We start from the raw sequence: 11,604 nt of genomic DNA on the forward strand, positions 1-11,604 counted from the left end.
CGAGAAGTTTTTTTCAAAGCTTCAATAAATAGGAAATAAAAATGCATGGTTGTCATGGTTTTCCTTTACTAGTCTAGGAAGTGAGGAGTGGAGTTGAATTGGCAATGGATTTGTTGTCCTTAGTCTCTATCCATAAATGCTCAACTGGCTGACAACACCACCTTCCTTTCAAGAAACTTTTTTCAGGGCTCTCTGCTTCAGGGATTCAGATGCCAATTGTAGCAGGCACCTGACTTCTAAGGATTTGGATTCAGTAGAGAAGATGCCAATAATGTGCTGAGTGATTTATCCAAAATCCCAGAGTCCATATGACAGAAATGATGTGTTTCTATCCTTCCTAGAACATTTCAGGGAAACAAAATAATTTTTATTTATCCCAGGCAACTATTTGTTACTGCCTTTTTGGCAGGACAGCACAGTCAGCAAACATGAAACGATTAGCACATGACGCCTGTGAACGGCAGGGCATGTTGCATGAAGATCAGGTCCCTGTGTGCATCAGTGCTGCTGAGTTTGGGGGAAACCCAGAGTTGTGGGGAGAAGACCAGGGTGAGGCCAGAGGTATCAGGGTGAAAGAATTCATAAGAGAGAGAGTGAGGAAAAGAACAGGTGGATTGATTGAAACACACTGATAAAAGAAGCTGGTGAGAAAGGAGAAATCTGCGCACTAGGGAGGATTTGAGGCTCTCTTTTATGCTGTTTACACAGGCTTTCTGACTTGGGGCTCCAGTTTGCACCAGTTTTCTGTGGGAATGTCTGGTCTCAGGCTCTGGCCCTTGAGACAGGAGACTGTCTGGCCTGTGCTTCTCTGCCAAGGCATCCTTATTCATTCTCTTATGTATCCCAAACCTGCCTGCTGGGTAAATAATGGGGGCTTAGTTGTTAATATTAACTAGTTGTACCCAGACACCCAGCACTCAGCACCATTAGAAAAGAAAGCACTGGGAGAAACAGGCTCAAGAACCCTTTCTAATCATAACCCAGTAAAAGTGAAGGTGAATCCCTGTCTTTGTGAAACCTTAAAGACGAGAACCTGTCACAGGTCTCTTTTATTTTTTGTCCACTGACATGGACAATCGTGCACTCATTCTACTATCACCTGAGACTGCATCTATGATCAGTCACTGCTCACTGGATATCAATACAGGGAACTGTCCCCCTCAGTGAAAATTAAATATTAAGGTGGGGTGAGGCAGTGAAAGAAAAGCAGTAGGTGAATGGCCTTAAGGTGTCTCCAGAACTTATCTGATGACAGGATGAGATGACACTGAATGTCAGGGGACAAGAAGGGGAAGCATCATCCCACCAAAACTCAGTTCGTACAGAAACAAGCTATGTGGGTGATTCTCATCTCCTTGTCTGGAACTGAAAACACCTGTCAGTGTTCACTGCTCCTGATTTGCATTTTTAGGCAAGCAGAAGTAGAAACACTCAAGTGAAGGACGGAGAGAGGGTTGTGAGGGCACTACCAAGTGAAAGGAGGCCGAGGTGCTAAAGTACTGGAGCATGGATTGTCATTTCCACTTGCATTTCACAAAGGAAGAAAAGTTTCACCACACAGTACAGAACAGTCCATTTCCTGTACATGGGGGTACCTGAAATTGAGTCAGCAGTTTTCTAACCAGTTTTCTACACTGGACTAGATGCTCCACCCTTGAAGTAAGGGAAGTTCTAGTAACTTTCATTTTGAAGTGCTGCGTTTCTGCCAGCAGGAAGCACCAAAAATGTTATCTGTAACCCGTGGGTAGGGGTTCCTATCTGCTCTGGGTTCAAGGACTTGGGTGTTAGGTCTGGGATAGACAGAAATAAGGAAAGGGGAGGTGAGGTGATAGGAAGTTGCTGGGTTTTTTTTTTTGTTTTTTTGTTTGTTTGTTTGTTTTTACATTTGTGGGTTTGGAGAGTGGACTCCTTGGCTTAACTCTGGGAAAATTTCACCAGAACTCCCCGCTGAGCGGCATTGGTGAATGTCGTAGATGAATTTCTTCAGGTTTCATAGACATTAGTTATCCTAAAGGGGAGGTTTATTATGAAAAAGGAGAGAAGGAAAAAGGACACTTGTAGACAGGAGTGAGCAGGAAGACTGCCCTGTGGAGGGGACAGCTTCAGGTTTTATCCTCTTCTCTAAGTGGGGAAGGGCTCATCTCTGTGGGGTGGTTTGCATTTGTTGAATTTGAGTAACTATGCAGAATTGAAAAGGACTTGTGATTCTACATTGGCCCTCAATCTCCACACCCTCACAGCCTCTCTGAGCTCCTGACACCCTCTACAGAAGTCTGAGCAGTGCTTGGGTCTGGGTCTCCTGACCTAAACATTGGAGCATCAGGATTGTCAGTGCCAATAGCTGGGTCCATGGCTCTGGGAATCCCTTCTACCCCCAGCTCCTGTGTGAGTCAGATTCTGGTTTGGTGATGCCTCCTTGTTAAGTTTTCTCCCCTTTTCCTGCACCAGTAGCATGCGAGCAGAAGGCCCTGCCTTTACCGCTTCTGAGGGAGAGCCGGGGCTCCAGGTATGTCTGAGTCAGGAAACGTTAATTCCTTCATTTCAGCTTCTGGAATGAAAGTGAGGGTAAACACAAATAATGCAAGTTGTTTGTGTCAGAGACAAATCTGGGAGTTTCCAAATGCATTCTGAAATCTTCTCTGCTTCTTTTTGTGTCCAAATTAGTCATCAGGGCCATAAACATTGCCCCCACAATCAGATAAGTGAGGCTATGAATCTGCCCAAGTCTTATCTCAGTCCCTGAAACACTTTTATTCTGTTAATGACTCTTCATAAAGTAACATGTAATAATGTCAGATGATTTAAGATGGGATGGGAGGGTCTGGATTCTGAACCCCTGAATTTGAATCCCTTCCCCTACTTACTTACTTACTATACCCACTGTATACTATACACAAAATTTGGGTCAATTACTTCACCTGTCTATTTACATTTCTATATAATGCAAATATTAATAGACTTGTTATATGAAGTTATTACTTCAGCTGAGGAACCACTGGTGTATAATTTGAGTATTTAGCAAGTATTGGGTCTTCCACATTCCAGGGGGTTCTCTTACGACAGCAAAATTCTCTCTAAGTTGTGTCCACAGGTGAAGTAATAATTTTACTTCTCACAGGAACCAAAAAATTCAAAGATCTATTGGAGGGTTATGAATATGTGGGCAAATTCAATCATTCATAGAATACAGATGTTCAGAAAAAGAAAGATGCATGGAGGAAATTAGTAGAGGCCAATCCTGCAGACAGAAATTTGGTCAAGTTGTACTTAATATACAAGACCAACCCCAGAGGAGAGAATGACTTCCTACAAATCATCCGATGTGCCAACAATTCCATCTGGACAGAAGGTAACACAATGATGTTCTCAAATATCCTGGTATCATTTAGCTCCATAGCCCCTCTGGTGTCCTTTATAAACCCCCTTCCTTCTATTACAAATGACCATTTTTACTAAACCTTTCATTATCCTTTTAATGGGATGAGATCCAATGTTCAAGAAGCTAAGAAACTGAGGCCTTCTCTTTTAGGTTACACAGGAAGACCTAACTGAAAAGACTTGGTAGTAAGGGATTCCTGAAGTTGAACCCAGCCTCTATCACTTGGATGTATGTGACTTCATTCTTAAGTTCCCCAGGCAGGGCCTCCCTGGTGGCACAGCGGTTGAGCACCACCCTGCTAAGCTGTCCACAGCCTCTGCAGCACCGGTTCAATTCCCAGCCGGCCAGGGAGAAACCCCTGGCGCAGCAGACCTCTCCTGCCTCACCCGCTGCTACTCTCGGCAGTGTCTTTGGTCTGTCTGCCTGTTCTGCTCTCTGCTCTGTCTCTAGTGAATTCTCTGACCCTCCCATGCCTCTGGCCTGTACTCCAGCTCTTGTATAAATAAACAAATTTTTTTTTAAAAAAAGTTCCCAGGCATCAGTTTCAGCATTTGAGAAATAGGGCAATTCCTATAACTTCTTCCAGACTTTGTAAGGCTAAGTACATAATGGCAGGTATACTCTGCTAACTCCCTCGATTTTAGATCTCAGCCAGAATTCTCTGACTCCAGTTACCTCTAGTGCCTATTCTGCATTTACACCTGATGTCACAACAGTAAAATCACTAATTCCCAACAGCACATTTATTCCATATTTTTTTACCCCCTTTCTATCTAGAGGGAATGTACTCTATTAGGTTTCTTAATACAGAGCATAACCATATGCTTTATCTGAACATAACAGCTCTTAGCAAAGTCCAAGGCAACTGCAGGCAAATAACACAGAATGGATAAATGAAAAACATAGACGCAGGACCTCCCCGGTGGCCAGTGGGTTCATTGAGCACAGTGCTGTGAAGCTGTTGCAGCCTCTGCAGTGCTGGTTTGATTCCCGGCCAGCCAGGGAGATTCCCACATGGCATGGCAGGCCCCTCGTGTCTTGCCCGTTGCTCCCCTCAGCACTATTTTCAGTCCATCTGCCTGTTCTGCTCCGCACTCTGTCTCTGGTGAATCCTCTCACCCTCCTGTGCCTCTGGCCTGTACCCAGCTATTGTATAAACAAAAAAAAAAAAATTAAAAATTGTATGCAATAAATATCAGTAATCATAATTGGCTTTCAGCTTCCCGTATTAAGAACTTTCCAAAACTTACTCATTTCTGTGGCTTATGAAATATGATTGGAGGACACCTAGAAAGTGACCAATAAATTAAAATCTTCCAAAATTTCTGACTCAGATTGAATTAGACTTAAAAAGACTAGACTTAAATATTCTCGGGCCCATAAAATTAGTTTATCATAATAATAAGCAATAATGAACGAAAGGTAACAGACAATAAGCAATAATGAGTAAATGGTAACCTCAGCATGTCAAATAAGCTTTCCAAAAAGCCCCTTCCCTATGAAAAGGAATATACCCACCAGAAGATACTCATGCTAATCTAATACATTTTCAAAATTGTGGCCTAGGCTGTTTCTCATGAACATTTACATTGGTCCTTTTTCAGGTTTATTGTTTTCTCTCCATCTATCTTTTTTTTTTAAGGTTTATTTATTTATGCACACAAGACCTGGGATACAGGCCATAGGTAAGGGGGTGAGAAGATTCACCAGAGACAGAGCGGGGAGCAGAACAGGCAGATTGACTGAAATACACTGCTGAGGGGAGCAGCAGGCAAGACAGGAGAGGTCTGCTGCGCCATGTGGGTCACCTCCCTCACTGGGGATTGAACTCTTGCTGTGGTAGTTGTGGATGGCTACCTAGAGCAGAAACTCACCTCCTTGCACCACCAGGGAGGCCCCTTAATGCTTTCTCTTACTTTTGAATGGAGGTGGGGAAAATTGGATCATTTTTAAGTCAGAAATAATTCAGCATATGGTAATCAGAACTGAAATAGTGGGAACTTCAAAGCTTTAATAACCCCACTAATCAGCACAAACATTGAACTAAACTGAAATATCCTAGCCGGCTACAGAATCATGGCAGACATTCTGGAATGTGTCCAGTGGCTCCCTCAGCTCTGCTTGCACATGTACCCTCCAGAGTGACCCAAGGACACCAACATGATTGTGGGCCAGGAGGCCAGGAAGTGGGGTGTGCTGGTCAGTAGAATATGAAAACACCTGGCCAGGCCTTTGATGTGAATATACTTGTGAGAGTTTAGAACATCATGTGCACTGAATGGGGTGGGCAGTCATCAAAGGTATTTGCTTATCTTAACAAACTTGCATCTCTATGTATACTCTGTGCTGGCTGATGCTACTTAGTGAGAGAGCTAACCACTTGAATTCAGGTGAGAGGACTCTGCCTTCTCCCAGGTCAATCATTAGCTTTTGTATCCATTTAAGGGTTTTCCTGATCATTTCATTACCTAACAGTTAAGACTCAGGTACCAAAATTTTTATGTACATTCCTGATTCTCTTACTTCTTTCTGATGCGCTACCAGGCTAATAGGAGTTCCTGTAGGCCAGCAAGCTGTACCATATTAATTGCCTTAAAATTTAAGAATTCATGTTCATGCTAATTTTACTTTCAGATATAAGAGAAGAATCCTATTGTATTTTCCATTTTATCTGCAAACACTATATTTATAATGTACTAGGAGAAAATATTTGTTAAATTTTAGAGTTCACCAATAGCAAAAGCCGCAAAGAAAGGAGAGACTTTCAGTTGGAACACATTACTCTGGCCAGGAGTGTTCCAGGATCCTGTATTGCTTCATGCTGGCAGTATCTTCTGGAATGAGATGGGAAATCATGGTCACAATATAATCAATAAAAAGAAATATTCAGAAATGGTGGTATCTTAAAGCTTCAAATTTTCCTGCATCTGTACAGCTTTTAGGTTTCATGCTCTTAGCATCACTTTTTAGAAAGTCACTTATTAAAAAAAGCATTATTTAAAAACACATGGGAATAAATAAGTAGAGAACTATGAACTATAGGAACAAACTTTTATATAGGATAATATTGTAACTGCACATTTTGGTTTCTTCTCATGAACAAAACTTTGGTTTCATTCGCTCTTGGTACAATCATTTTTCAATTTCTACTTGTGACTTCCTCCTCCTCCTCCAAGGGAGGGCTCTGGGCTTTCCCCCTCTCTTGCACAACCTCAGTCAGATGAGGACAGCCCCTGCCGGATACTCATACATTTATCTAATGATTAGGTCAGGATGCATCAGAAGAAAACTTTTCCAAGAGGGAGAAATTATTTCCTCAAATTTTAAACAAGGGTTGAAAATATGGCTGTTTGTTCAGCAATTTGGGACAAGGACTTCGGAGTATGTTAAGAGTCTCTGAAATGAAAGTGTCCCTTTCACCGAGGGTAGTGAGCTCTGGTTACTAGACAGTGTTTCTCCTTTACATAGCTCACTGCCCCACAGGATGAAGACACAGGGAAGTTCATCTCTTGTGGGAAGGTTACAGTTCAGGCTGAGGTTGCTAAAAATAGAATCGCTGGTTTGTGTAGGATTCAGTATTAGTGTTGGTGTTTGTATCTGATGTGTTGTGTGAATTAGGAATCACAATTGGGTAGCCAGTATGACTATTAAGTACTTGAATTGGGGCTATTAACATATGGGGGGTATTAACATAATATTTGATGTATCATGTAGAACAAATACATGATTACATTAATATTATTTGTTTGTTTTCTTTTTATGGGGACATAAGACAATTTCAAATTTAAAGTAGGGGCCTCCCTTGTGGCTCAAGGGGTTAAGCACAGCACTATGAAGCTATCAGAAGCCTCTGCAGCAGGAGATTTTTCCCCCAGACTGCCAGGGAGCTACCCTCATGGTGCAGCAGACCTCTCCTGTCTCACCTGCGCCTCCCCTCAGTAGTGTATTTCGTCAGTCTGACTATTCTGTTCCCCGCTCTGTCTCTGTTGAATCCCTTCACCCTTACACAGCACACTTCTGTCCTGTACCCCAGTGCTTGTATGTATAAATGAATAAGTCTTTCAAAAATAATAGAGTTTAAAATATGTCTCAATTATATTTCTAATGACAATTATTTATTCAGTATACTTTTGCTCAGAGACAACAGGAAGTCCATATGGGTGAGTGAGTATTCTAGAGTAAAATTACTGGACAAATAAAACTTCCTGCTAGGGGCCTCCCAGGTGGTGCAGCGATTGAGCGCGCTGGGTTGCGAAGTTGCCCACAGCTTCTGCAGAGCCAGTTCGATCCCCAGCTGCTCCCCGGCCACCGTAGGAGGGTCCCGCATGGTGCGCAGACCTCTCCTGCCACCCGCTGCTCCCCTCAGCAGTGTACTTTGTTCTTCCTCCTGCTCTGCTCCCTGCTCTGGCTCTGGTGAATTCTCTCACCCTCCCGCACTTCTGACTGTACCCGGTGCTTGTATGTATGCATGCATGTATGTATAAATAAATAAATAAACAAACAAATAAATAAATAAATAAATAAATAAATCTTATAAAAAAAAACTTTCTGCTATGAAAAGTTTCTATTAAACCCCGTGTCATCAAAGTTTTTGTCCTTAGAAATATCAGAATCTATGATTGCATTTTGGCGATATTACATTTTTCTTTTGGGGGCTATTTCTGCTTTCTCTATAGACACTTCTCCCTGCTTTCCTAAACATGGTACATTTCTTCTTGTACTATAAATCAGCTACAACTACAGCCCTACATGTTAAGAAATCTTCATTCCAGAATTTCCCTTTCTGTTAATATTCTTATCTGCTCATTGGGTTAATAATCAGAGAAGCTGCTGTGGTAATTTTTATTATGTATGTATCCTGCAGTTTCTCCAGAGCTCATGGCCGGGTCACCTGAATCAGTGAAATCTATAGAAGCCATGAAGCTTTGTCCTCATGGGGAATTCCTAAGAATGAGTGAGAAAAGGGCAGGAGAGACAATGTGTTCTGTCATGAAGTAGAGAAAGAAAAACAATTGTTTCACTAATAACACATTGATAGAGAAGGAATAACTGGTGGTGGGGTTGGGGGTGGTCTTTTTCAGAGATGCTTTAAGCAAGGAGGAATCATGAGACTTCACACAGATTTCATTCTCTTTTCTATCCCATGAGAAAATGCAAATATCTGACTTTGTGCATTTATTTGTTCACATTTTTTAAAGGATTTATGATCTTTTTAACTGTAAGATGGACTCAAACAACCTAATACAGGGAACCATCTTATCATACAACATTTTTTTATATGCATCTCCATGTTTATTCCAGCATTACTTTTATTTTTTTATAATAAATTTTATTTTTATATTCCCCATACAATTACAACCCCCCCATTCTGACCCCAATCCCTCCCCTCCCGCCCCCCACCCCCCAAAAAGTGTCTCTGGTTCATAGTTTTTTGTTGATTTTGATTTTCACTTTCTTATAGTTATTCATTTTCCTGGTCCCTTATTTAAGTTTTCTAGATTCCTGCTATGAGTGAGACAATCCGGTATTTTTCTTTTTCTTTCTGGCTTATTTTGCTGAGCATGATCCCTTCCAGCGCCATCCATGTTGCTGCAAATTGCTTGTGTTTATCTTTTTTGAATGCTGAGTAATATTCCATGGTATATATGTACAACATCTTCTTGATCCAGTCATCTATTTTTGAGCATTTGGGCTGTTTCCAAAGCTTAGCTATTTTAAATAGTGCTGCTATAAACATAGGGGTGCAGGTGTTCTTTGGAATTGATGTTTCTATGTCCTTTGGGTAAATACCTAGGAGTGGAATTACTGGATCCTGTGGAAGCTCTATGTTTAGTAGGTCCAGAAATCTCCACACAGCTCTCCATAGTGGTTGGACCAGTTTGCACTCCCACCAACAGTGCAGAAGAGTTCCTTTTTCTCCACACCCTCGCCAACATTTGTTGTTGCTAGTTTTTCTAATATGTGCCATTCTCACTGGTGTAAGATGGTATCTCATGGTAGTTTGGTTTGCATTTCCCTGATTACAAGTGATGTTGAACATTTTTTCATATGCCTGTTGGCCATTTGCTTTTCCTCTTCAGAGAAGTTTCTTTTTAGCTCTTCTGCCCATTTTTTGACTGGATTATTTTCTCTGTTGTTGTTGAGTCTCATCAGCTCTTTGCAGATTTTTGTGATCAATCCTTTATCATTAGTGTTGTGTGCAAAAATGTTCTCCCAGTTGGTGGGGTTTCTCTTTGTTTTTGTTATTGTCTCTTTTGCTGTGCAGAAGCTCTTTAATTTGATGTAGTCCCAGCTGTTTATCTTTGCCTTCACTATCACTGCTTTGGGTGATGTGTCTGTAAAGATGTCTTTGATGTGCAAATCACGTATTATTTCGCCTGTATTTCCATCTATGTATTGTATGGTTTCAGGTTTTATGTCTAGTTCTTTAATCTATTTTGAGATGGTTTTTGTGTATGGTGCGGTAGTAGTCAAGCTTCATTCTTTTGCATGTAGCGGCCCAGTTTTCCCAGCACCATTTATTGAACAGACTTTCTTTGCTCCAATGCATATTCTTTACTCCTTTGTCAAATATTAGTTGACCATAAATCTGTGGGTTTATTTCTGGATTTTCTATTCTATTTCATTGGTCAGTGTGTCTGTTCTTGTTCCAATACCATGCAGTTTTGATGATTATGGCTTTGTAGTATAGCCTGAAATCTGGGAGTGTGATGCCTCCATTCCCTTCTTTTTTTTTTTTTCAGGAGAGCTTTGGCTCTTCAGGGTATTTGGTGATTCCATATGAATTTCATTAATAATTGTTCTACTCCTTTGAAGAATAACATTGAAATTTTTATTGGAATAGCATTGAATGGGTATATTGCTTTTGGTAGGATGGCCATTTTAATAATGTTTATTCTTCCAATCCATGAGCAGGTGATGTCTTTCCATTTCTTTGTATCTTCTTCTATTTCTTTTAACAGTGTTTTATAGTTTTCTTTGTATAGGTCCTTTACCGCTTTTGTTAGATTTATTCCCAAGTATTTGATTTTTTTTTGTTTCGATAATAAAGGGGATGGTTTTTTTCATTTCTTCTTCTTCAGATTTATTGTTAGTGTGTAAAAAGGCTTCTGACTTTTGCATGTTGATTTTGTATCCTGCCACTTTGCTGAACTGATTGATGAGTTCAATTAGTTTTTCTATGGAGTTTTTGGGGTTCTCTATGTATATTATCATATCATCTGCAAATAGTGACAGTTTGACTTCTTCTTTTCCTATTTGTATTCCTTGTATGTCTTTCTCTTGTCTTATTGCTCTGGCTAGGACTTCCAGTATTATATTGAAAAGCAGTGGTGAGAGTGGACATCCTTGTCTTGTTCCAGATCTTAATGGAAATGCTCTCAGCTTTTCACCATTGAGAATGATACTGGCTGTTGGCTTCTCGTATATGGCCTTTATGATGTTGAGGTATGTTCCTTGTATCCCAAGAATTTAAAGGGCTTTTATCATGAATGGGTGTTGCACGTTGTCGAAAGCTTTCTCGGCATCTATTGATATTATCATATGTTTTTTATATTTCTTTTTGTTGATGTGTTGGATAACGTTGATTGATTTTCGGATGTTGAACCATCCTTGTGTCCCTGGAATGAATCCTACTTGGTCGTGGTGAATTACCTTATGGATACACTGTTGGATTCTGATAGTTAAAATTTTATTGAGGATTTTTGCATCAGTGTTCATTAGGGAGATTGGCCTGTAGTTTTCTTTTTTTGTGTTGTCCTTGTTCGGTTTTGGTATTAGTGTAATGTTGGCTTCATAGAACATGTTAGGTATTATACCTTCCTTCTCAATTTTTTGGAAGAGTTTGTGAAGGATAGGCACCAATTCGTCTCTGAATGTTTGGTAGAATTCATTTGTAAATCCATCAGGTCCTGGGCTTTTGTTTTTGGGGAGGGTTTTGATTACCATTTCAATTTCGCTAATTGTAATTGGTCTGTTTAGGTGTTCTATTTCTTCTTTATCTAGCTTTGTGTGATTGTAGAGTTGTAGGAATTTGTCCATCTCCTCTAGATTGTTGAACTTGTTTCCATATAACTGTTCATAGTAGTTATTAATTATTCTTTTGATTTCTGCTGTGTCCGTTGTGATTTCTCCTCTTTCATTTATTATCCTATTTATTTGTGCTTTCTCCCTTTTTGCCCTTGTGAGCCTGGCTAGGGGTTTATCTATTTTATTTATTTTTTCGA

Source organism: Talpa europaea (genome assembly GCF_964194135.1).
Source record: "Talpa europaea genome assembly, chromosome: 12".
NCBI classification, from domain to species: domain Eukaryota; kingdom Metazoa; phylum Chordata; class Mammalia; order Eulipotyphla; family Talpidae; genus Talpa; species Talpa europaea.